Source organism: Equus caballus, chromosome 18 (genome assembly GCF_041296265.1).
Source record: "Equus caballus isolate H_3958 breed thoroughbred chromosome 18, TB-T2T, whole genome shotgun sequence".
Lineage (NCBI taxonomy): Eukaryota > Metazoa > Chordata > Mammalia > Perissodactyla > Equidae > Equus > Equus caballus.
The window spans coordinates 55,563,116-55,590,892 of record NC_091701.1 but is presented as its reverse complement, the minus strand read 5'-3'; the positions used below and the strand labels follow the sequence as shown (position 1 = coordinate 55,590,892).

Genomic DNA, 27,777 nt, shown 5'->3' with positions numbered 1-27,777 from the left:
CAGTAATCATGGTACCAAAACTTCTAGAAAAGAAGAAATAAGGTGGTACTGGAGTATAGATCTTGAAGATTCGGGGTTGGAAGAGCTGGTCTATCTTGGAGAAGTTTATGACCAAGCTTTGTCTGGAAATCTCCGGCCTCTGCAGAGAACAGAGTCTACCTGAGTTCCAGCTATCGCTGAGGCTAAACCAAGAGAAGGACAACAAATAGCTAGGATCCAACTGGGAGCAGGTAAGATTCAGGCTCTGGGGCCGGGGCCGGGAAAATGAAATGTGGGTGAGTTTGTCAGGAGGTCAGGCATCGAGGGACTCCCCACAAGTTATAAAGATCTGATTTCTCCAGGAAATCTTTACATAACAGAAGTTTCTTCCTTTTGGAAGCCTGTGGCAGTGTTAGAACTTCAAAACATGTTGAAAACAGGACTACCAATTATCTTCCATAGAAGAATATCTAGAAAAACTTTACCACACATGGCAAGGCAATGTGATCTCAAAACCACAATTTAGAAAAAGGATTAATTTTCAGTTCAAACTTCCCAATTCTTAAAATTTTATTTTGCCCACAGTGCTATATTAACTGTTAGACAATGTCCATCTCATTCTGAACCTATTATGTATGAATGAACTGATTCCAAGCTCCGAACTATCTCTCTTCTACTTCTCTCTAGAGTATCAATTAAAAACACGTGAATAATGGAAAATAGAAATCAATAATTTAAGTTAAAAATTTTTATTTGCACTCCCTTCTTGTTGCTTTTAAATTATAGCATTCTATTTCAATAGAATTAAAATGCTATGTCCTTGAAGATATCTGTAGCAGCTTTGTCTATAATAGTACCACCACCATCACCAACACCACCACCAGTAACGAAAACCTGGAAACAACCTAAATGTCTGTTATGGCTTGAATTGCATCCTGCCAAAAAAGATATGTTGAAGTCCTAACCCCCAGTACCTCAGAATGTGACTTTATTTAGAAAGAGGGTCTTTGCAAATGTGGTCAAGTTAGGATGAGGGCTTCAGGGCAGGCCTTAATCCAATATGATTGCTTTCTTTATAAAAAGGGGAAATTTGGACCCAGACACAGATATACATAGAATGAAGACTACGTGAAGAGACACAGAGAGAACCGCATGTGAAGAGGAAGTATTAGAATGATGTCTACAAGCCAAAGAATGCCAAAGATTGCTGGGAAATCACTGGAAGCTAGGAAGAGATGAAGAAGGTTTCCCCGACAGGTTTCAGAGGGCGTGTGGCCCTGCTGACACCGTGATTTTGCACTTCTAGTCTCCAGAACTGTGAGATAATAAATGTCTGTTTTTTAAGCCATGCAGTTTGTGGTACTTTGTTATGACAGCCCTAAGAAATAAATACAATGTCCAACAAGAGAGACACACTTACTTAAATTATGCTACATCAAACTCATGAAATAGTTTTTTTTTTAAAGATCTGGAGTCTCAAATTTTTTTTCCTTTTTCTTTTTTGAGGAAGATTGGCCCTGAGCTAACATCTGTTGCCAATCCTCCTCTTTTTGCCTGAGGAAGATTGTTGCTGAGCTAACAGCTGTGCCAGTCTTCCTCTATTTCATACGTGGGATGCCACCACAGTGTGGCCTGTGGGCGGTGTATGGGTCTGCGCCCAGGATCCGAACCCGTGAACTCAAGGCCCCTGAAGCAGAATGTGCGCTTAACCACTACACCATGGGGTGGCCCCATGAAATAGTTAGAACCACTAAAAATGATCATTTAAAATGATTTTATATATTTATTATAATATAAACAATAAATAGGATAGAGGATGAAATAGATTATAAATGGTATTACACTGAATGTAATGATATAGAATATCTGTTACTTGGATGATACATTGCAAATATTAAATCCATGAATTTGTATGTCCCACCGTAAATCACGTCTACTTACAATCTTTTTTTTAAGGAAGATTAGCCCTGAGCTAACTGCTACCAATCCTCCTCTTTTGCTGAGGAAGACTGGCCCTGAGCTAACATCCATGCCCATCTTCCTCTACTTTATATGTGGAATGCCTGCCACAGCATGACAAGCGGTGCCATGTCCACACTGGGATCGGAACTGGCGAACGCGGGGCTGCCAAAGCGGAACGTGCGCACTTAACTGCTGTGCCACCGGGCCGGCCCCTATTTACAATCTTTTACTTCTTGGGCTAACCCCACAGGGTGATTGCTCCAGAGAAGAGACGTTTCTAAGTAGTGTAGATGGGGTGGTGTAGTCAGAACAAAGAGGCTGTGGATTAATTTCTAGCCTCAGAACCACTTTTCTTTTTTCTTTAGTGAGACGCTGGTCTTGAAAGCCAGACTAGGTTGAGGGAGAGGGGAGCATTTAAATAACAAAATGCTTTTGTTAAGACATCAAAGGTGAGGCCTTGCCAAGCAGCCCATCATGTGTTTCTTTGAGGAAGTTTCCCACCCCACAAGTTGCGGGGAAGCTTGTTGGATAGGTGGGGAGGAAGGCTGAAGACAGGAGGGCTTTGGCCCCACCTCAAAGTTAGACTCTAGCAGCAAGTTGGCCTACACCAAACCAGAGGCAGCCACAACAAATAAACTCCAGAGGACAGCATGCGTAGTGAAAGAAAGGCTTTCCCGGCTCACCCCAGAGTCTGCATGGTTTGGAGAGGTCCCAGAAGTTCTTGCGCGCCCCTCAGCGTAGACACAGACAGTATCAGCTGAGAACTAGCCGGGGGCCCACCGGGGTGGGAAGCTAAATGGGAGAACTGGTCCAGGAGCCAGATGTAGCATGAAGCACAGGCTCAAAGCGCCTGCAGCGCCATGTGTCAAGGTAAGGGATGCCAAGTTCCTAGGGGACACCTCCTCTGTCCACACAGATTGCAGGTTATACGAGCAACAGGCCTCAACCTCAGCTGCCAGCCAGCCCTCCCCTGTGGGACCAGCGCCACCCTGGTGGTCATCCTCCCAGGAAGCCAACAGACCAGCAATTTTACAACAGGGACAAATAAGGATCCCAAGGGAATCACCAAAGGTTCAAGGAGCCCCATCTCCGTCCACCTCATCGCTCATAAACCCAGATCCTCCTCAGAGGAGGAGGGTAGGGGCAGGCCCAAGGGGAGTCCATTTTATCTAAAACATCCGAGCGTTTATAAAGATTGTTTCAGTGATTGCCTCAGACTAAATTTACTAATTAGCAAAAACCTAGTTTTTAACGCTTTTTTCTACTACAAAGACACAAATGAGGATTCATGAGGAAGACCAAATTGATCTTATATCTTAAAAAGTTATATTTTTTTGCACATCTGAATCTATTGTGAGAAAACTTGTGACCTACTACATGTGTATGTAGACAAAGATTAAAAGGAAATATCCAAAATGAAAATAATTTATTTTCTACATGTTCTCAAAAAAGAACATCTTGCCCAGCCCCTGTCTCTGAAGAAGGTTCCACAGCTCTTGCATAATAGCGTATTTACAAGAAGACTGTCTACACTTTTGGAAAGCAAACATCTTTCCAGCCAAGGCCTGGTTCTCAGATACAGGCTTCAATAAAGTTAAGGATGTAACTTTCCTTTTTCAGTCCTCAATCCATCCAGCTTTTTGGAATGACTGAGAATAAAAAAATGGAGAGAGAAATAGAAATGGCTCAGAAAAATCTTCACAACATCATTCATTCCCATTCACCTGCTGATAATCCGCAGCTGTCACCTGTGGACAGCAGCCTTTCTCAGCTACCCAGAGCCAAACATGCTCCAAAGAGCCAGAAGAGCTGCCCCACATCTGTGGCCACTTTTCCCTTCCCACACTTTTCACAGCTCAAGTGGTCTCTCCCAAAAGTAATTCAAACTTAATGTGAAAGAAGTGTCGGCATGGATTTGTTTCCTCACTTGTCCCTTATTTAAAAGGAAGGCCAGCTGTCCCATGCAGGTTGCCTGAGAACAGGGTCAGTCTCGTGACTGGAAGTGTCTGAGACGTGTGTTTTGAAGGATGCGATGACAGGGTGGCGGTCCTCCAGGGCAACGCCTTCTCTCTCTGTGCATCAGGTGCCAGGAATCCGAGCATCACGGACTCATTCCTTTGGTCTTCAAGATGCCTGTGCTTTCAACAATTACCTCTTAAAATGCTTCCACTGACTGACAGAAGCAATACCTTCAACATTCATCAGCTACCACTCACCCAGGATTGATCAACCTGCGGTGTGCAAGACCCAAGAGGACAGGAGCCAGGTAAGTACCAGAAGGAAAGAGGAATGACCCAAGAGATGGGGAAGACCAGGAAAGAGAAATCTGGGGAAGATTCCTTCACTCTCAGGAAGTAATTCCAGGAAAAATAGCTAACCATCTTAAAGGGCATCGCTGGGGTTGGCCCTCTCATACCGTACCTCGTTTGCTTTTCATAGCAATCCCTTGAGGAAAGGATTATCATTGCCAGTTTACAGATGGTTAAAATGAGGCTCAGAGAGTTTAAGTGATTTGCTCAAGGTTACACAGTTGTGGAACTGTGAGTTGGAATTCAAGCCTGCTGATTCCAAAACCCACACTCTTTCCTCTATTTTCCGTTGTGTGTGCAGGTAGAGGATAATTTGAAGGTACTTGTTAAAAGCACTAAAAAATAATAACTCTGGCTCTTCTACTTTTTGAATTTTAGTAAGTTATCTTAAGAAATAAATCATAGAGGGACCGGCCCGGTGGCACAGTGGTTAAGTGCTCACGTTCCGCTTGGTGGCCCTGGGGTTCGCTGGTTCGGATCCCGGGTGCGGACACGGCACCGCTTAGCAAGCCATGCTGTGGCAGGCGTCACACATATAAAGTAGAGGAAGATGGGCACGGATGTTAGCTCAGGGCCAGTCTTCCTCAGCAAAAAGAGGAGGATTGGCAGCAGATGTTAGCTCAGGGCTAACCTTCCTCAAAAATAAATAAAAATAAAAAATTATTTAAAAAAATTTTTAAAAATAGAAAGAAATCATAGATATGTCCAGAGATTTAGCCAGAAGGTTTAGCTAGAAGGCAAAGTAATCTAGTATTCAACACTGGGGGAAGAGTTTAAAAACAGTATGTTATTTCTAAACAATAAAAATGCTATGAAACCATTAAAATGATGCAGAAGGAAATAGAATGAACCTAAAGAGTTCACAGCTATGCTGCCAAGTTTGTCTGTTTATTTGTTTGTTTTAAGCATGTGTTTTGGTTACTATTGCTATATAACAAAGTACCCCAATTTTTCCATTTTTGTTTTTCTCAAAAAATTGTAGGTCAGGAATTTAAGACGGGCTCAGCAGGACAGTTCTTGCTTGGGGGTCTCTCTAGAGATGGTAGTAGGATAAAAGCTCACTCATCTGGAGGCTGACCTAGACTGGGCATCTGAGATGGCTGGCGGCTGGGACATGAGCGTGGGCTGTTGGCTGCAAGGCCTATGCGCGGCCTCTTCATATGGCCTGGGCTCCCTTACAGCAGGAGGGCTTCGGGCAGTTGAACTTCTTGCACCATAGCTTAGGGTTTCAGCACAAGTGTTAGGAAGAGCAAGGCAGAAGCACAATCACCTTTTCTGTCCAAGCCTTGGAAGTCACACAGAGTCACTTTAGCCACATTCTGTTGGTTACAAATGAGTCAGAAGCCTGCTCAGGTACAAGGCAAGAGAACAATAAAAAGGAGTGTCAAAAAGTTTAAAACCATTTTTTTAAGCTGCCACAGCATGTTATTAAAGAGTTTATCTAATATAGTTGCATTTTTGTTAAGTTGACATGTGGCTAGCAAAAAGACTATAAATACGTAAATAAAATATTAAGAGTAATTCTCTCTGGAATTTGGATGAGTTTTATTTTATTATCTTTTTTTGCCTGAATTTTTTATACTGGATCTCTATAAATTTTGTGATCAGAAACAAATCAAGTAAAAATATTTCATTTTTCACATTTGCAGTGAACACTGAAATAATATTTTATTTCCATATTCTTCACTAGCTAGGAACTTTCCCCCACATATCCATCTTTCAAAATCACCACAGAGCAATCTATCACACACAAAACCCTCGGTACAAATTACACATGAATTGATACTTGTTTTCTATCACATTCATGTCAATAAATCTCTCAGTCTTATACCACCAGTTACCTGCCATGTCTAGCAATCCATAATGAGCCTGGGAACACAATCAGTGTAGGATGCCATCAAGGAAGTGATCATGGCCGTGGCCTTCTAATGCAACACCTTCAGGAACAGTCACACAGGCCCCAGCCACATTCTCCTGAATATGGCAATTTTGGGGGCAGCTGGCAGTATTTTTTTTCTCACGGAAAGCAATAATAGATCACAGATCAATCAGTAACATAGGATTTTGAGAATGTTACTCTGGAAAGAAAAAAAGACAAAATCAGCTCAATTGGCTAAGTCCACCAAAAATGATAGATACTGTGTATCAATCAAACGGGTAGACCATGACTGGGACAATCCATTCATTTAGGCTACCTTCAATGCCAATACTAATTTCCCACAGACAGAATGAACAGATGTCTTTCACTTAGTGTGTGGAGGTATGTCCTAGACCAAAATATTCGCAAAAGTCTCAGAGGCTGGACCATATTAACGACCCTCTCTTTTTTTTCCCCTCCTTCCCTGAAAACACTATTAAAAAACTAGGGTCACCAGCTGTTGCATGCCATCAAGAACTAAAGAATTTATGGCAAGAGTCCTATTTAATTACAGCTCATGAAACTGATCCTATGGTATTGCAGACCTTATATATAAATATTATTTATATCCCAAACTTTCAGGAAAGCAAGGTCTATTTCCCAACCTTGCCAAAGGTCAGGGATCTGCCCCCGATGTTAAACATAAAAGGTGTTGTATAACATAGCTAAACAGATTACAGGCCGGTTTGCAGACATGGTTTTCTTCTCCACACAACGAGAGCTCTCCTTCTCTGACAAGGGATAAAGCGCGCCATTCAATACACACCCCCTCGTAGCCAAGACTGCCTGTCTGAAGAGTGTGCACTTAATCCAGAGGGCCATGGGGAGCCACTGAGGGCTTACCAAGAAAGGACTGAAGTGATCTAAACTATACCTTAGGGGGATTAAAGCTGAAATTAGTAAAATAGAAAACAAAACTACATAAATTTGAAAACTAGTTCTCTGAAAAGGCTAACAGGTAAACTCTTCCCAAGCTTGATTAAGGGGAAAAAAGAGCAAAACCGTAAAATTAGGAATGTGAAAAAAAGGACATAATCACAAGTTCTAGAAAGGCTAAAAGGACTATAATAGAATATTACCTAAAACTTACAATGACATGTTTGAAAACCTAAAGAAAATGGATGATTTCCTGAAAAAACACAATTTTTCTTGGTTGATCCACAAAGTAGTAAATGTGAATAGACCGTGTACACAGAGAGGTAATGACAGGCCACCTACTGATGAATCCAAGAGATATTTTGGGATTGGAGATTGTTTGTAAGGAATGAAAAAGTGATGATTGAAGGTAATTCTTACCAACCTGGCTTAATTGAGTGAAAAAATTGACTTCATGCAGCACAGGGAAACCAGAAGGAGGAGCTGAATTAAGGGGAAAGATAATGAATCACCTTGGAAACATCATAAGGTATAGACAAGTGGCGATGTACATCCAAGTGGCATAATATAATGGCCACCAAGTATGTACACCCACAGACTAATCAGGACAATGCACTGGTATGCAAGAAGAAAAGAGATTGTATTTATTTTTATTTCATCTTTTCTTAACTTCTACATGTCTGTGTCATTTCATAATATGTAAAATACACTAGTACTATAGTACAAATACGCTGTGTATATATAGCAGGGTGAATGCTCAAAAGTTCTTTTTAGTAATTTGGATGAGTAATCGAAAACATTTAGAGGTATATCCATACAGGAGAATATTACTCAGCAACAAAAAGTCTGGAAAACAAACAGTCCTAATTGGAGCACATTGGAAGGCTTGTTTTCTTCAAGAAGATGTAATTTACACTTAATGTGTTTGAACACATTGAAAGGAAATTTGTGCAATTTCAGGAAAGTTTGTTTTGAACTCAGTGATAAGTACAAAGATATTAAATAGCAACAATAATTTTTTAAAAAACAAACAATTATACACTCTAAGGAAAACAAAATATTGGACAAGATGGAAAAGTTATTAAATTACACTACATGGTTCAATGCGTGAATAACATTTACAAGGTCACAACTATTTAAACACAATGCAGATGTTGACATAAATAAAACTGCTGCCCAGCTATATTGAATGGATGAGGACATAGGATGAGTGACATAGGAAGGGTGTGTGTAACATGGGAGGAAGGTGGAAGGGTTACAGCTTCATCTTCCAAGTGAGAAGTCAATATGATAGATAACGTCTGACATTGACAAATAAAAGTAGTATCTGTCAATGTAAGTATGAAATAAGAAGGTAAATTCAAGAAGAAGGAAACATTATGCTTGCCCTCAAGGAGAGCAGAGACTCAAGGGAGAGAGAGAGAGATGTGCAAAAATTATTTACCATACATTTGGGACCCAGAGGACAGAGAAACTAATTCTGCCCAAGGACCTGAGGAAAGACTTCACACAGAAAGTGCAACAGATAACAGGGAAACCCCCATGATCCATTCTCTCCATCTTTTCATCACTCCTTCCACCCTAATGCCACTTTGGGTTTTAACTGAGCACTAGGTCACTAGAGATGCTATTTCCAGCCTCCCTTCCTGCTAATTAGGACCATGTTACTAAATTCTGAAGGGAACAGATGTGATGTTTGCAATTTTGGGGTTATATCCTTAAAAAGAAGGCCCTTGCTCTCTATTTCCTATTTTAGCCCTTCCCATGGGCTGAGATGCAGGTCTTAGTCGCCTATTTAGACGATGTGGACAAGGACAAAACCCCAGGGGATGGCAGAGCAACAAAGCAGAAGGCACCTGGGCCCTGGATGACCCAATGGAACAGTGCAGCTTACCCCAAGCTGTCCACCAGCTCAATTTAATGTGAAATAGAAATAAACTTTCCCCCATGTTTCAATCACTATTAAATTACCTCAGTTAAAGCATCCAAACTAATATCGTAAGTAACATGGAGAACTCAGTCTGGAAGGAGTTCATGGACAAGGTACAAAAGAGAGAGGCATGGGGGCCAGTAACAATGAATGTGGGGGTGGAGTGGGGATGCCAGAGGAGGCTGAGTGGGAAGTTGGAACTCAATGGTGAAGTTATGTTAAGGAGTTTTCACTTTATCTTATAAGAAATTGAGAGTTAATCAAAGGTTCCTTCATATCAATAGTGCAAGCTCTGTCACTAAAATGATGAAGTAATTATCATAAAAATAATCTATAATTTAATTCATGCATTTTTCAAACTACATACAAATAAATTTCATGCGAACTATATATAACAGATCGTATACGATACTTGCTATCTTTAAGAACGTCCTGGTTGGAACTAGTAACTTTTCTACTATATCCAAACTGGTCTTCCTCCATTCAAAATTATCAATTCAGAGTCTTGGGAAATAATTTCTTATTTCATAGATAAAATAGTCATTTATAGTGATAAATTTATCTTCTCAGTATTAAGAAACTTCCTATGAAAATACTCTTACCTTATTAAGCAATATTTCTAAATAGTCTATGACGCTGAAAGAAAATTCAACTAAGATTAATAAATTGACAAGAAAGAAATAAATATTTAACAACTCCTGGTGGAAACACTAGCTGGATATCAGTATGGAAAATGAAAGTAAATCCACTTTACCTAAGATAAAACAATATAAAAGTAAAAATAAAAAGATGACAATTCTCATCCCAAAGTGGTACAAAGGAACTTTATAAGCAATTGAAAAACACTATTGACAAGGTGGATGAGATCAACCAAAAGACAAATGAAAAATGTATCCTAAATAAGAAGAAGACAAAAGAAGAAGAGATGGAATAAATAAAGTTGTTTGCATTACATGTGAATAAAGTGTTTAATATTTTTTTTAAAGTGCATGAAAATCCATAACACTTTCTACTTTTTACTAGGCAAATTTACAAAATGAGAATGGATGGAAAGGTACATATAAAAGTCAACAATTAGAAAAATATTCAGATTTCCTAATATTAAAAATGCAAATTGAAAAAACTGTAAGCTAGTTCATGCTATTATAATTGTAAATTTTTTGAAATTGCATGTTTCTTCATACCAGTAGCACTGTATATTAGTAGTCTTTTTAAAGAGCTATTTAGAAGAATACACAAGAGCTCTATAATCAATCTCTTTTGTGTGTATACTAACTCACATTGAGTAGCATATGCCCTAAGAAAATATTTAAAAGAAAAAAAAGCTATTTGTACAAAGATGTTTGTAGCAATTCCATTTATATCTTAAAAAAAACCACCAAAAGTTGCGAAATGGATAAGTAAATTTTAGTGTATTCCTATTGCTATAATAAATTGTTATATAACCATTAAATAATACTAATATATGTAAAATTGTATGCAAAAAATGTTTGAGTGAGACCCAAAAATGTTAAGTAGAACATAAATTATTATTTACTGATTACATTTATGTAAAAATTTAGGTCTCTACATTGAAAAGTATCAGAAGACACACACAAAGGTAATCAACTGGAGTTTAACATCAAATGATTATTTTTTTCTGTAAAATGTTGAAGTGTGAAATAAAAAGTAAAAGATTAATTAGTAAAGTTAAAAATAAAATACTCCTACCAGCTTGTAATCACCTCAAACCCCAGAGTAATAATTGTAATAAGTTCTGTTTACTGTCTAACATGTGCCAGCAATTTTTTTTTTTTTATTAAAGATTTTTATTTTTTCCTTTTTCTCCCCAAAGCCCCCCGGTACATAGTTGTGTATTCTTCGTTGTGGGTTCTTCTAGCTGTGGCATGTGGGATGCTGCCTCAGCGTGGTCTGATGAGCAGTGCCATGTCCGCGCCCAAGATTCGAACCAACGAAACACTGGGCCGCCTGCAGCGGAGCGCGCGAACTTAACCACTCGGCCACGGGGCCAGCCCCCACGTGCCAGCAATTTTGCTTAGCTCTTTAAATACGGGATCTTGTTTAAGCATCAGAGCACCCTTGCAAGCTGGAAGTTAACTTCCCCATTTTACAGATGATAAATTGAGGCTCAGAGACATTAAATAATTTACCAAATATCGCACAACTAGTACTTGGTAGGGCCTAAATTAGAATCTAGTTCTGCCTCCAAAGATTTTAGTGAAAAAAACTTTCTTTCATGAGGATCAAAATAAGCCATGCTCATTGGGAAAGATATGGAAAGATACAAATAGTATTTAGGCGGAAAAAATCTGTAATTCCACCATCCAGAGACAATCACTGAATATTTTAACGTATTTTCCTCCAATAGTTTTTCAGTATATTTTCTTTCTCATAGCTGAATTTGTAATCTACACATAATTTCATATCCTAATTTTTAATTTAACACTACATCATATTCATAAGTTTTAATGGTAGCATAATATGCTCTTATATAGATATTCTACCATTTAGTTAATCATTCTACTCATGTACATTTAGATGTTGCCAGATTTTCACTATTTCAAAAAACATTGCAATAAACCTCTTTATACACAAATCATGCTTGGCAAGAAAATCAATTAAAAGATGAATAATTGGAATAAAGGGTATGGAAATTTTTAAGACTCTTGTTACATTTTATCAAATTTCTTTCCAGGAAGGTTATATCAACTCACACCAGCAGTGACTGGTGTTTTATCTTACAACATCCGTACCATGACTATTACTACTTTTAATCTTTGCTAATGGATAGGTGAAAAATTAGGCATACCATTCTTGTTTGAACTTACAGATAGAAGTTGCTTTTCCACATTTTTTAAAAATGCAATATTCTTTTTCAGAGGTTATGCTAATTCCCCTGAGTTATTCCAGTTTTAGACATGTCAGGAAGAAATCATAAGCCCTCGAGCTTTCTATTACAACATGCTGCCTCCTCAAATAAAGTGCATCGTTCACCTTTATTCCATTTATTCACCCACTCATCCATGCAATCCTTACACAACCTTTATGGAAAGCATTTTAACAAAAAGGATCATCTTTAAAATATTCATATCCTTTAACTCCACAGACTTTCGTCTAATAGAATGCCTTCTGTAGACCAGTCACATATGATTTGGTTTCTAAAGAAACTTGAGAAAAGTAAACCCAAGGAAATAGCCCCTATCTTTTGCTTTTCTTTGTTTCTATCACCTAATTTTAGAAGAATAAAACATATTGCCAAGAACAGCTGTCCTGAAAAGAGTGGAAAATAAGCAGGTGGTGCCACCTGTAGCTACGTGCTGATAGCTGGTTTTTCTCGATTTTCTTCAGAGCAATGCCAAGCCTGGTTAAGATTCTAATTCAAATTTTCTGATAGACACATGAGATAAATAGATAGTAGACGGTTGGTAGATCGCAGACAGCTAGACAGATAGTAGGCGAAGGATTTGTTGTTAGTACCACCCAGTCGATTCTGACTCCTCGCAACCCTGGGCAGAGCAGAGATGAAGCGTGCTGGGTCTTTTTGCGCCATGCTCTCACCTTCCAGCGCTGTATCAGACAATGCTCCACTGCTGTTCATCAGGTTTTCATGGCCAATTGTATCGGCAGTGGGTGGCCAGGTCCTTCTTCCTGGTCTGTCTTAGTCTGGAAGCTCTGCCAAAACCTGTCCACCATGGGTGACCCTGCTGGTATTTGAAATACCAGTGGCATAGCTTTCAGCATCACAGCAACACACAGCCACCACAGTATGACAAGCGACCGACTGGCGGTGTGGTTCCCTGACTGGAAGTGAACCTGGGCCACAGCAGCAAGAGCACCAAATCTTAACCACTAGACCACCAGGACCAGCATATGATGGATAGATAGATACATAAATAGACAGAGGTAGATAGATAGATGATAGATAGATGGACAGATGATAGAGAAATAGATAGATAGATGATAGAGAAACAGATAGATAGATGATAGAGAAATAGACAGATGATAGATAGCCTCTGAAATAGCAATGAATGGTCATCTGACTATCTAATTTAACCTGCTATAGAGCAGGTACGCTATTAAACAGCTGCCATATCAGTCACTTACAGTATGTCTCAGGGTTGGGTTGATTTATTTGTAAACACACTACACCTCAGGTCTGACTAACAGAGTCTCTTGGTAGGAGACAGCAGACTGGTGCAGGTTAACTCTCCCCCATCCATGATCACCTCCTCTGCAACAATACAAAAGCATTAGCTATGTCTTATGTGTGAGTGTGATGGTGGGGATAGGTGCGTAAGTCTTAAATTGCTGCAAACCAATAAGCCTTCAAGGCTCATACACTCAAGCATGCATGCATTTGTTCACTTAACATGTATTGTGTGCTCTAAATTTTAGAGATAAAATAAAAAATAGGATGGATAAGGTCCCTTTCCAAGTATAAGGTCCTTGCACGGTGCTTACTTTCTAAAAGAGAAAGATGGGAAACATAAGGAAACAAGTTTATAAACAAGAAAATGTCAGCTTGTGATAAACATCAATAGGATGCTATGGTAGTGGAACTGGGGGCTGGGCAATTTACACTTCCTGAGCACAGGTAGGTCTCTCTGAGGAGATGGGTGAGAAGGAGCCAGAAGTCAGCCCTGATAAACCTCCAGGGAAAAGGGTCTCAGGCAGCAGAAGACCTTGAAGGAACAGAAGGTCGACCAGTGTGGCTGGAGTACGTAAGGGCTGGGGGAAGCGAGCAATGAATAAGGTTTGAGACAGGAGAAACAACCTTATATGAGGTCCTGTTAAAAGGTTTAGACTTCTGTATGAGCTATGGGAAGACTTTGAACGGCTTTAAATGTGACAGGGATGTCGGGGAGAGACACAATCTGATTTATATTTCTCCTGTTTGCATGGCTATCTCCCTCACCTCCAATTTTTTGCTTGAGTATCACCTGCTCAATGAGACCTCCTCTGACCACCTTATTTAAAATCGTGAACACTAACCCTCCTCTCCTACCACTCTCTTCACACTTCTAACCCCTTGAACCTGCTCAACATTTTCTTTTCCCAGGACACTTATCACCTTCTAACACACCATGTAATTTACGGATTTGCTGTATTTACCTTTTATTGTCAGTCTACCGTGGGAATATAAGCTCCGTGAGGAAAGGGATATTTGTTTGGTTCACTGACCCATCCTAACAGGCTGGAATGGTAGCCAGCACATAGTAGGTCCTCAATAAATACTTACTGATTAAATGAATAAGTTACATGAAGATAATAATTTGGTGTAATAAAGAAATAGCATATTCATGTTTTAAACCAGTTTTTCCCATACAATCATCTGAGAAAACCACACTCTTATCCACAGCAGTGGAAAAACTGGGATGGGACACTGCAATACCTGTTGGTCATCCCACCCCATTCTAATCATCTCAGGGGCAATTTTCTTATAGTATTAACAGCCAGCTTCCCCCAGGACTGAAGAGCTGCTGTGTGTTAGTCCGTGGGCATTTACTCCTGCTGGCGAGTCATTCCACCTAGACTGTCACAGGGGCGTGAAGCAATGTGCATCTTACTGCCTGTGACTCCTTGTGCTTTACCATAGAATCCTACTGCCAGTAATAATAACGCGACCATAAAGCCCGTTCGTTTACTGGAATGTACTACTCCGGATTATGCAGCTGTAGCTATCAATATTGCGTAATCTCACAGAGGTATACGAGATGATTAGCTGCTACAGTTACTGAAGCTTCAAGCACGGACAGCCTAGAGAACTCGCAAGGTTATTATAAAATATAAAAATATGCTGATAAGTTCTGCTTTTGTACCTCAAGATCATACCCACTCCAGGCAGGGTCGTAAAAAAGAACAAAGTAGCCACAGTGAGGCTCAGGAACAAGCAAAAGATGGACTTGTGAGGGGAATGGTCCCGACCCTCCTTCTGTGCATGCCATTTTATTCCATAAGGTCTACTTCCTTCACCTGTGAAAAACATAAAACACTCTTGCTATGCCTCAAGATTTCTGGAGCCACCACTCTAATCAAAATTATAATCCTCTTCATAACCCCAAAGAATTTCATGACTAGAATCTAGGGCGTATCAGCAGAATGCCCTGAGGGTTCAAAGTCCCTCGTCCCAACCTCAGCAGCTGATTTGTTAATGGCGAGCACTGCTCCCATCTTTCTGGGAATGCACAGACACTGCTAGTTGCCTGCCCAGGAGCCATTCCCCCTGTGTCCTCCCCTTGAGAAACTCCCCTTACTCTGGCTTCCACTGTTTCAGCCGTATGTTTCCGAGGGTGGTCTGTGGTGTGCCATAATCCTGGCCAATGAGGCACAAGAATCTTCTTGTGGGGCTTCTGAAAAGATTTTCATTACATGAGAAGAAACAGCCTCTTCGTGCGCTGTGGTTCCTTCAGCTGGATGTGTTGTGTCTGCACAATGCCTGAGAATGAGGCAGCCATCACACACCCAAAATCAAAAGACAAGTTGGCATGCTGAAGATGGCTCAACAGAAAGATGTGAGAACCTGGGTCCATGATGCTGTCGCACAGCTGTGAATTTACCCTCCTGGAGCCGCTCTGCTTCTGGACTTCTTGATGTTTATGGTAATAACACTCTTAATGAGTAGAATGATGTGGTGAGCTGGATAATGGCCCCCTAAGGATGTCCATGGCCTAATCCCAAGCTCCTGTGAATATGTTAGGTTACAGTGCAACGTTGAATTAAAGTTACAGATGGAATCAAGGTTACTAATTGACTGATGACCTTAAAATACGGAGGTTATCCTGGATTATCTGGGTGGGCCCATCGTAATCACTACAGCCCTTAAAAGTGGGAAAGGGAATCAGAGTGAGGCCCAGAGAGATAGTAGTGTGAAGAGGACTCAGGGGGACATTGCTGGGGGAAGGGGCCACAATCCAAGGAATGTAGGCAGCCTCTAGAAGCGGGGAAAAAGCAATGAAATGCATTCTCCCCTAGAGCCTCTAGAAGGAACTCAGCCCTGCTGACACCTTGATTTCAGCCCAGTGAGACTTGTGTGGACATCTAACCTACAATACTGTAAGGCAATAAATTTGCATTGTTTTAAGACGCTAAGTTTGTAGTAATTTGTTATGGCAGTCATTGAACACCAATACGGATGACCATATACTTTATCATTCAAATCTGGGCACTTTCGAGAGTGATAGGGGTGCTATTAATAATTTGGACAGAAAAATAAGGGTGCATTGCACATGTCCTTCGAACACCTCACTTATTGCTTAAAGCACTGTGAATTGGGTTTTCTGATATTTGTGGCCAAAACTATCCTAATTATAGTGAACATACCAACACATTCCATATATTGGTATAAATTCATTCTCAGAACGCTTTAATTTTAAGACATTAATTTCAACACACAAACATAGAGCCTATACCACAGGCATTAGGAAATGCCTCAATCCGGGCGACAGCCACACAGGTGGAGGGCTCCCTTCAGAGATGGAGAACCAGTCGGTAATTAGCTCTGAGTGAGGAGGAAAAGGAAAAGAGGAAGAATCAGTCCCAACTTTCAAAAAGTTTACAACTAAGTCAGAAAGACAAACGTCACAGAAATTAAGGGCCTAATGGACTGATTTATAGAAGTAGCTGTTTCTTGGCAGCCCTCAGAATACTCCTGTGCCAAACTGTTTTATTCCCCAAAAAACAAGGGAAATGGAAAACTAGCATTCTCAGTCCCAAGTCTAAGCATCCTCACTCCTAAATGCTGTGAGAGTTCTTTTCCCAAAGTGAGCTAAAAGAAATGGAAAGAAAAGTTTGTTTTGAAAAGCTCAGAAAGGATTTGGCCTTATAAAAGGATGACAGTCCACAACCGAATACAGAAGAAAATATGTGTGCATAAGAATCCCACTTAAAGAAACTCTATCTTTAATGCAACTCTATCTTTATGCAAGAACATAAGGATCAGCAGTGGAATGAGCTCAGGAAATTTGCCTCGGGTGCTTAAGTGGAGAACAGCAGCAGAGTTAAGAGGCCAGGGCTAAATGCACAAGAACCCTGAAGGAATTAACGCAGATTATCTATCTATGAAGTAATGCAAGAAGAAAGAGGTAAGTTCGGGGGCTCCAGCTTGGGAAAGGAATTTCATTTCCTGGGATCACTGGAGCAGTACAGAGCCCCATACACAGAGCCATAAGCCTGGGGAAGGATCAGAGGACCCTGTGGCTGTGGCCAGTCCAGGCGTTATGGGAGAAGGACTCCATTTACCAGAACAATTTCCTGCATTGGGAGGAACAAGGAAAGATGAAGGGAGAGTCTGTTGATTTAGGATGCATATAGGAAGAGATTCAACCTCCTGTAAAATCTGTTGGAAACCAAAAAATGACTTTTGCTTTTAATCGATTTGTTCAGGTGTATTAGAAAATGGAGAAAAGCAAAGTGCCCTTTGAAAAGAGAAGGCAAGTCTGAAAGGACTCTAAGCGGGTTAAAGAAAACACTGCTAAGGCTGGGAAGAAGAGTTAAAGAATACTTAGGAATTCCAGGCAAAATAACCTTTATACCAAAACAAGTATATCTATGAGGAACAAGGCACCTGGAATTTGGCTCTTGATGTGTCTTATTTCTGTGAGAGAGGAAGCCAGGGAGCCTTAAAAATATCAACATTGATTGGCGGGGAAGCTCAAGACCCGGTATAAACAGTCCGTCCAATTGAGTCAGAAAGATGCATCCTCTCCAGCTTAACTTCCACCTGCGCCACCACAAAAAGAAACCACAATTCCCATCTAGTTAATAACTTCTTCACTGCTGTAAAGAAAAATGGCTCTACTCCATTCAGAATCTTCTTGAACTCTCCATAGCTTCCAGCCACTGATCAATAGCTATTATCTTGCTCCTGCTGCTGAAGCATCCTCCCAGTGTAGCCGACTTCCTTGCTTCCTTCCTTCCTTCCTTCTTCCCTTCCTTCCTTCCTTCACTCCCTCATTCAATAAACAAGTATCAACACCCCCCGAGTGCCAGACTCTAAGGGAAGATGAATAAGACCCTGTCTGATTCACATCCCAATGTAACACAGTCTGCTTGGGCAACAGAGCCAGAAAGGTCATCTGCATTTCTTTAGACTCACCTTTTCCATATTTTCCCAGTTGCCATCCTAGGCAAGGTCCTCCTAACGTCATCCCAGGGCTTTATCAACGACCTCATGATAGGCCTGCTTTTCCGACTGTTCATATAGGTACATTGTAAACCTGGCTCCCACCCCAGTTTTTTTTTTTCTAATGAGGAAGATTGGCCCTGAGCTAACATCTGTTGCCAATCTTCCTCTTGTTTTGCTTGAAGAAGATTATTGCTGAGCTAACACCTGTGCCAGTCTTCCTCTATTTTGTATGTGGGATGCTGCCACAGCGTGACTAGATAAGCAATGTGTAAGTCTGTGCCCAGGGTCCAAACAGGTAAACCCTGGGCTGCTGAAGCAGAGTGCACAAACTTAACTACTACGCCACCAGGCTGGTCCCCCACCCTAGTTTCCATCACCCTGACACCAGAGACCCGGCTATGCCTTCTCTTGCTCAGCAGAGCCATTGTGTTGCTCTGACCAAAACATATCTTCCCCACACTCTTCTACAGGTCATGTTAACTCTTAGGAACTTAGCTCAAAATTTAAGGGATCCAAAAAGTTGCCTCTGGCCAGCGCCCCTTAACCCATTATCCTTCCTGTTATCTGTGACGTACTCTGAACATAAATACACATTCATTTCTATCTTCTCTTGTTCATGTGTTGCTATTTAATTGTTCTGTGCATTTTGACTGACTTAAAAATTGTCCTTTTATTTGATATTCTGAAAGCACCTAGTACAGAACTGTACTCATAGTACAACAGGTAAAATGTTGTTCAACAAATCATCATTAATTAATCATTAATTAACTGTGGAGAATAAAGCAATTTTCCTCTTCCTTCCCCAATTGACCAAAGTGCCCTACTTCCTCATTACGATAGCAAGAGTGGCATGTCTGACTCATCCCAGGCCAAAAAAAAGGCCAAGAGTCATGTTGAGCCCGCATTGTCTTCTATGCATCCTCTATGACCGTTGTGAAATACTACTGCGTTGAATGCATCACATTTTCATAGTCATCTTCTTCCTCTCAATCTCCACAATCAAAGTTTTAGCCCAAATTCTGTCTACCCTAATGACAGGAGCCCATCTCCAAGAATTGGACACAACACCCACCCACCCACCTCAACCACTCGACTCAACAATTGAGACAACCTGTTGAGTGCTTTGAAGATGGTCATGGCACGTCTAATGAGGAGCACCTTAGATAATTCCACTCCCCTTGTCCTCCACTTTACGCAGAACTTTATGGAGTAGCCTCGATTGGCAGAAAGTCACCTGTGGCCTTTGGAGCCAGATGGGCCCAGGTTTGAAAGCCAGATCAGCCACTTAGAAACAGTGTAAAATGGATGACATTACTTACTTCCATGTGCCTCAGTTTCCTCATCTGTGAACTGGAGATAATGCCACCTTCTTTGCAAGATCACTGGGGGCATTAAATGAGACAATAAATGCCAGTGTTGTAGCTTTCCAACACTAATTCCCTTCCAACTCACCCTACTCTCCCACAGCACCCACCCTGTCCCCACTTCTTTGAAGGCTCACAGTGCCTTCTCTCTGCCACTGGATAACATTTTTATTTTCATCAGAAGGACTCCTTTCTGAGGCAAGTGTCAGAAAGTCCAATGCAAACTGCTTCAGCAGGATGGGAATTAATGGGGCCAAAGCTGAGAAGGCCAGAGCAGAACTAGCGTCAGACTCAGCTGGATTGGAGCCCAAGGATGTCTCCAGGACCCAGCCCTCTCTGGCTCTTGGCTGGGCTCTGCCCTCTTTCCACTGCTGATGCCCTTTTCAAGCCACATGGTCCATGATGGGGCATCTGCTCGTGCCTCCCAGGTTCAAGTCTAGCAGGAAAAACCAGCCTCCTTTCTCTGGACTTCAAAACAAAGGACTTAGATGACCTCTGATGGAACTAGCTTGGGTCATGGGCCCATCCGTGAACTAATTACTGCAGCTGGGAGATGCAGGCTGGATTGGCCAGGCTAACAAGAGAACACTCGCGAGACGTGCCACCTTGACGCACATGCTGAGATTAGGAGAGCGTCGGTTAAGATGGCAGATCTCTGCTTTGAGTTGGAGTCGTGGTTAGAGTCAGCATGCTAGTGTCCAAGGGCCAGGAGAGGGATGCTTCTGAGCAAAGAAGCAGAACGAGGCTTTTGGAGATCCCAGAACTTTTGAGAGCTTCACTATTTTGCTCTGGTCCAACCTGGGTCATGATTAAGTACACAGCTTCTAGGCTGCCTGGGTCCAAATCCAGGCTCTGCCACCCCCTGGCTTAAACAAGTAACTTCTCTGTGCTTCAGTTTCCTCGTGTGTGAAAAAGAAAGAATTACGAGTCTTCAGGAAGTAAAAAACTGAAGACAGGGCTTGGCTTTGTGACCACTCAGGAAGGCGTCTCTGTTAGTGGACACCTTAGGGAAAGAGAGCCCACAACACTGCCACGGGCATTAATGTTGTATTGGAAGTGGATGATTAAAGCTGTATATGTGGAACCCTCTTCAGAGGGAGAAACAATGACCTAAACTATGAGTTTCCAAATTCCCCAAGATGTGAACACAAAAACTGTATTACACTTAAAAAAAGTGTAATTAAAATGTAGTTAAAATAAAAATTTTAAAAGGGATGGATGGCTATTTAATGTCCTATTAAGCTCTCAGGTGCCTTTGCTCACACGGATGGGCATCTAACACGCATTTCATTACACCAGGAAAGCTAGAGGCCGGCTAATTGCATACCCGGCAACAGCATTCATTACAGAGGCCCCTTAATCAGATGGTTAGCGTGAGTGATTCTCTTTGGAAGGTGACCTGACTAGTATCTAAAAACACTCAGATGTCCCAGCCGGGTTGATGGAGGGCAGGAAGTGTAACCTTTGACCAGGCAAGTGGTAACAATGTTGCCCTTTCTGCAACCAAGAACCAAAGGAATTAAAATTGAGTCAGTCACCAAGTAGATTGCATTTAGGGTCACCTATAAATCTCTCTGAAGCATTTACCAAAATGTTTACTTTTCTTAGTAATTTAAAACGAATGGGAAAAGGCTTTGTACCAAACATTGAAGAGAGAACCTTGGTTCCTTCTTCATCGTTCCATTCCAGCCATCTGCCTTTCCTTCCTCCCAGAGTACACTTTTGCTGAGCACCTCCTCAATGTGAAAACGGTACTGCAAATTACGGCTAATTCTTCCACAAATTAAATATATTTCTGCTCCCTCAGATGAACAAGTTGAAATTATTCTTCAATGATGTACATCGGTGGATGACGCTGAATTTCTCACAAACTAAAGCAGAGATGAGGAAAATTCATTTCATGCAATTTATTTTGAATCTCCCTTTGTTTTCAGCTTCCCCTTTAATAACCTTCAAAATTTCCTTTTGCAGTGCCACCAAGAATCTGAGCGGGACGCAAGGGACCCAATTCCGTGGTTGTTCTTGTTTGTAGCTATGCTATTTATTCTAGGGATGGGGGCAGAGCACGGATGGGGGTGTTCTTTTACAGTTGCATTAAAACCAAGCAAATGTGAGTATAAAAGAAACTCACACCTGCCTCTGGCTTCACTCTGTATTGTACGGTTTGGTCTGTAGAGTGTAAAGATTTTGGTCAGGTTGTAACTCTGCTTTCAGATCTCCTTTCTCAGCTGTCTCAGCATTGACCAGGACTCCTTAAGGACCGATGCAAAGTACGTGTAGCTTTGATAATGCTTCCTACTTTGACACTACATCATGTTATCCTTCTCAAGCAACATATTGATTTTAAAATTGGCTTCCTGACTTCTAAGTAATTGTCAATTCGTTCTTTAATGGAGTTCCTGTCTACTGAACATACACCCCCCCTTTTCTTTTTCTCCTTTTACAGTGAGGCACAGTCTAAATCTCTCAGAATCATTCTTGTATCCTTAAGATAAAAGAATTGAGGAAAACAAACGGAGTTCTGATTCATCTCCAGGAACTTTCTGTGCTGCTCCGTGAAGATTCTCCCAGCAGTCCGTTTTCACGCTATTCCCGAACTTTAACTTCAAAACCGCTCATAGCATTGGTCCCGTTGTAAGAGAGATGATTTTGTTTTCATATAGCAAACATTTCTGTTTGGATTTTATATTTGTTTTATGAAGACAAATTGGCCTCCACCCCATAGTTTACCTGCCAGGTAAACAACACAGAATTTACCTTGCCTTGCAATCTTGTTTGTAATCTACACTTTGTATACATTGTGAAGAATGAGTTAGAAATGCTATGTGGATCTCGGAATGACTGGTGACAGACAGGGAAAGAACTTGAGGGCCAGGTTATTTCTCAGGGTGTCCAACTTCTGTTGGTTTGAGTCATTTCTGAGAAGTCCTGAGATTATCTCTTTATTAAATAGACACCCAGGTAGATGGAACTTTCTCTGCAACGAATGCCCTTAAAGTTTACAGAAAAGTAACGAAAAATAATAGCAAGAGTACAATAAGCTACAGTGAGTGTTTCATCCAGACTCTACATTGCCTGTCCTCAGACTGCCCTCTCTTCCAGGGGAACCTGCTGCCTAGCCTCCCGTTTTCAGGGCCCCCAGAGGTCCGGCTTAATGCTATCTGTCTGTGGCAGCGCTTCAGCATAGTAACTGTTAATCATCCATTCAACAATGTTTCTTGTGTGTTGGCAACATTCCCCTTACACCCAGGCAACCACTACTCCTGCCCTGGGCCCCACAATCTAGAGAGCTGACTGTGGCCCATTCCCCCCTTTTGAAGCCATGATGCAGATGCTCAAGACTCCAGAATTCCCTGTCCAAATGGCCCTGGGGAGGAGGCAAAGGACTAGCTATGGTGGGGTGGGGGAGGATGGAGCTTGAGTGTGTAAGGCTGGGGTGTGCAAGGTCGGAGGAGAAAGTGGGGTGGACTAAGGCCCAGGGCCTCCACGTGCAGCTTTGCCTCAGGTCTTGCATGCAGGGTATTGGACGGTGAAGGAGAGAGACCACCCCAGCATTCCAGGAGCCCCCAGCCCAGCTAGGAAGATAAATGGCAAGGGAATAACTAGAAGGGCGATGGGTTCTGCAAATGAGAAGCACAGGGTGCTTTGGGAGCCTCTGACTCGGGGGAAGGCGGGTTGGCAAGCCAGGCTGCAGTGGGGAGTGGGTTGAGGAAGTTCTGCCCACAATTTCCACCCACAATCTCCCACATACCCAAGGCAGAATTCATACACTAGGGCTCAAATGTGCGATGACCGTAACTTTCTTCATCATGCATAAGTCTGACGTGCTAAGGTAAGGTTGTCTCTTCTGATTTCAAGCAGTCTTTTCCAGTAGAAATCATTTTCTTTCAAGTTCCCTGTAATTGACAAATACACATTTTTCTTCCATCAGCAGCTGAGTGGTGTCTTAAGAGCAAGATATCCATTTTTTAAAATAAAGAAAGCTACTTGTTTTCTCATAAACCATAGAGTGTAAAATCTCCACCTAGCTATCATTTCAGATGTAGCTTGACTCTGAGCTCTACGACCTTGAGCCAGTCACCTCATCTGTATACTGGGGGGAACACTATCTATCTCAGAGGTTGGCATGAGGGGTAATGAGATGAAACATTTAAAGCACAGAGCACAGAGCCTAGAATGGGGTAGGTTTCGGTATGAATGCTAGTCATACTTCTCTGTCCTCCCATTAACCTTAGAAACCCAGACTGGTTTTCGAACACTTTTGAATTTTAAAAAAGAAAGAAATGCTGCCTCCTTCACACTCGCTAATATTCTGGTTCACTTTAACGCTAAGAAGCGGTGATTATGTTTTCTACAAAGAGAGGTGCCTAATAATAAATACATGCATGCATACATAGCAGAGAGACAGAAACAGAGCGAGCAAGGAAGCTACTCCTTCAAGGTGAAAACAATTATAATTAATGCAAATATTGTCATCCAGACTTCTGTTTTATTTGCTATTCAATTTGTAGTTTGAAATCAGACAAATGAATTCCTGACCTGGAATGGCATTTTTGGAAAGATACTAAAAAGAAATCATGTGGTGTTGCCAAGGCTGAGAGTTGCAAACAAGTCAACGGGTGTGAAAATGAGGAGCATCTCGACCCTCAGGATTCCCTTTGAATCTGCACATTTCCCCGCCTTCTGTTGCTATTTGGAGTGTAGACATTCCTTATGTTCTACTCACTTATCTTTTTTCCCCATCAGGCTCCTACCTTCTAGACTCTACTTCTTAGTTTTACTAAAAAGCTTTCCAAAGGTGAAGTTCTAAGATAAAGAATCAAATGCTGGAATTATCTAAACTCCAGTAACTCTGAAGACATGAGAATCCACAGAATCATAGCTCTCAGGGGGTTGATAAATAGCACTTTCCTTCTCATCTAGGGTTTCTGCTGTGTTATGGTAAAGTAACATGCCATCCTCCTACAGTTACTGTCTCTGCCTCCTGTACTTTTAGGGGCTGACAAAATCAGACACCTATATTTTTTGTTTTGTGTGGTTTTGCAGGGGAAGGTGGATCTTTATGCATATAAATGCCCTATTTTCTAGATAATGTAGTAAGTGCAGCCTAATAAAGTTTTTCTAAAGGCAGGGTGACTACTTCCATAAAACAAATTTAAAGATAAAAGCTGTTTGGAAGTCTGTTTTTAGTTGTTGAAAAAAATAAGGGACACAATAAATAAAATGTTAGAAGAAATTGACATAAAAAGCCACACCCATATTTCTCCCACTCACACAGCTACTTTCGCTATTTTCTCTGCAGTCTTTGTCAGTTTACAAAGCATTCTTAATTTAAATGCCATTGTGGTTTTTGCTTTTTAAAGTTATAAACATATCCCTGGTTTTCTACAGAACGAACAAATTTTATTCTTTCACTGTGAACCAATATAATTTAATTACTGTTAATGTTTCAGTCACAGTGATTTATATTTTGATAATTGCTGTCTTACGAAGAATTCAAATGTTTTAAAAATAGCATCTTGGAAACCAAACCATAGCTCAGAAGCCCTCCTATTGTAAGGTTCCATTTTTATAGATGGGGAAACCGAGGTTCTAAAGAGGATCTGGCACTAGCCAGGATTATTCTTGGCAGATCCAGGACTTCAACCCAAGCTCCCAGAATTCCGGGCCCAGCCACAGGTTTCTGCCCAGCCACAGCCGCCGCCTGTCAGCCCCCAGCATCTCCGTTGGATCCTCGGTGGATGGAGGAGTTGGTTGCAGGTCATGGAAACAGAGCGTCCTGGGTATCCATTTTCCAACTCAAGTGGATCAGGCAGCCGATACCTGCCTCTACGCAGGGCTGGTTTGGATAGTATAATCCTAACCTGACTGGCCAGAATGTGATTCCTTTTCTGTCTTTGAAAAACTGTTCTTTATTTCATGGGAAGCTAGTCCTGCGTACTAGGTCCCAACACAGTTGCAGTCCTGGATAGCGTGTGCAGACTCCGAGGCTCTGGGAACGTAGGATGTACTTTTACGTAAATTTCCCTGCAGCCAGCCAGCACCAGGACCCTCCCGGAGGTAACACCCTGGGGTCCTCTTGGTGCTTTGGGGTGGGACAGGGGCCTGAGGAAACTCAGAGCTACGTGACTTTTTCAGAGACATGGAGTCAAACCGGAAGCCAAGCCCTGGATACACCAGCACGATTCTCAGCAGCTGGCTTCACGGATGAAAGATTTCCCTCTGGACTGACAGAGTCGGTGTAGTTCACACAGTCACAGGACAGGCTTTCTCCCAACACACGTCATGGGCCTGCAGAACCCCGGGGTAGGCGTTAAGAAGGCGGATGGCAGGCAGCAGGGGTCAGCCGACCCGGGGAGTTCTGGAGAGTTCGAGTGTCTCCGAGTGCTGCCTGAACTGCTGGTCCTTCTCGCCGGGATTTCAGCGACCCAGCTGACTGCAAGCGAACCAAGAGCACCTGCCCCAGCTCCCCCCGGCCTCGGAAGCCCTCTTGTGCAATAACTTGTAGGAAGGGCTGAGCACAGCTGCATTCGAACTGAGGACCTGGCAATGTGCACTAGAAAGGGCCGTATCGTTTACAAATCCCCGGAGCCTCGCCATGTATTTGACTTGTTGCTCTTAAAGTTTCACATCGTTTCCAACATGTTAAGCCACCACTTCAAGGGTATTATTGAGTCTGAGGGAGAAAGCAGCCCCTGAGCGTGTTCCGTTGGCCGCCTTTGCCCTCCCTCCGCCCTTGATTTCACAGCTCACTCACCCAGAGCCCGCAGGCGTGTCGTTGGTTTGAGGAGTCAACGCTGCTTTGCTGGTTCGGAGGATCCGTGTGCTGATTATCTGTAGAGAAATCAGCCCTTGGAGACATGCGTTAGAGAACACCTACACCCGGCAAAGACAATTCTTCATGAAAAATAGTGACACGGCATCCTGCAAGATTTCAGAAAAATACAAATGGCTTCTCCTGGACAATCAAGCATTTGTCAGGAATGTTAGACAAAGAAGGTTTTATGTTCACGTCATTATTACTGCTGCCAGCAGCGTTTGTTTGATACAGAACCAGCTGGGGCAAAAATCACGTTGCTTTTGCTTCACGAGTAACATTGCGCTTCCATGCATGCTCCTGGTAATGGATAACCATAGTAATACGCTGAAAACTATGCATTTCCTTCTTAGTCTTCTGTCCAACCAATATATGATCATAAATATTTAGTGACTCATGTGTATGTTTATTAAGTATACATTATCTACTAAAGAAAACCAAAATTACATAAAATCTGACACAGAACTTTTGGATCACTTCAGAATTTGTGTTTTTTTAAACTCTTCTCTTTTTTTACCACTTCCTAGTTCTTCAGACACGATTACCAATCTTGGAACGTATCAGAATTGTGTTTTTCTGTTCTATTATGATTGCCATTTTGCCACTTCCTGGTGCTTATGGATCTAAAGGCATTAAAATCTTTTACATTCTATCAAAATTGACAACTAGCTTTTTGCCCCAGTATCGCTCTGCTTGAGGCATTCTCTGATGGTGAGTGTTTGGCAGCATTGTTTTTTATCCTATATACTGATGTTTGTGACAAGACTGAGAAATAAACATGCAGGGTGTCCAAACTCCTTCCCTTCGCCAAACACACATTTCATTCCAAAAGAAAAGTGATGTTCTTGCTCATGCTCTTTTGCAAAAGAACTAAAAAAGGAAACATGATGCAAAAAGTTTTAATATTTCTTTGAGTTGAGGGACGATGTATAATGGCTTGTAATGATTAGTTTTAAAATAAACTGTAAAATAATATGTACATTCTAGTAGCATCTTAAATGTGAAAGTTCCAGATAGAAAGTTCCCATAGAGGGTAGCAATTGAAAAATTAGACCTCTGGAGTCGGACTTCCTAAGCTCAAATCTACCAGGCATTAGCTGTGTGATCTTGGGCAAACGACTTAACCTCTCTGTTATTCTGTTTCCTTATCTGTAAACAATAATAGTAACCTACCTCAGAGGCAGTGAGATTAAATGATGTTGTATGGTCAAAGCACTTGTAACAGTGTCTGTCATGATATAACAACTCAAGTATTTGCTATTTTTATTTATTGTATATAAAATGTAAGGATTAAATGAGATACTTTCTAAAGTTTCTTTAGACTCTAAAGCTAAGATAGTAATGTTGTTATGATGTTTTATGCTACTTGCTACTTGGCAATTGCATGTCAACATTGGTAGACATTATAGCATACTATTTACTATAGCTGTAATTCCTTCCTACTGTTTGCAGTTAGCTAGCTTTTATACTACAGAGCACCAAATGTGTTGAAGCATCC

General features: G+C 41.5%; 1 long non-coding RNA gene across 3 annotated transcripts in view; it reads right to left on the bottom strand.

Moving 5' to 3' along the window:
• LOC111768750 (uncharacterized) overlaps positions 1-27,358 on the bottom strand; it is a 56,949-nt gene extending 29,591 nt beyond the window's left edge. Inside the window, exons 1-5 of one of the 3 annotated variants that reach the window (XR_002801227.2) lie at positions 26,220-27,358; positions 23,214-23,358; positions 19,418-19,480; positions 6,092-6,328; positions 5,121-5,595 (exon numbers count right to left, since the gene is read on the bottom strand). This is a non-coding gene — a long non-coding RNA (uncharacterized lncRNA). Of the gene's footprint in view, positions 1-5,120; positions 5,596-6,091; positions 6,329-14,793; positions 14,948-19,417; positions 19,481-23,213; positions 23,359-26,219 lie in introns of those variants that run through there. The other 2 variants (XR_011428281.1, XR_002801228.2) reach the window with 2 other exon arrangements.
• Positions 27,359-27,777: the final 419 nt, after the last annotated feature.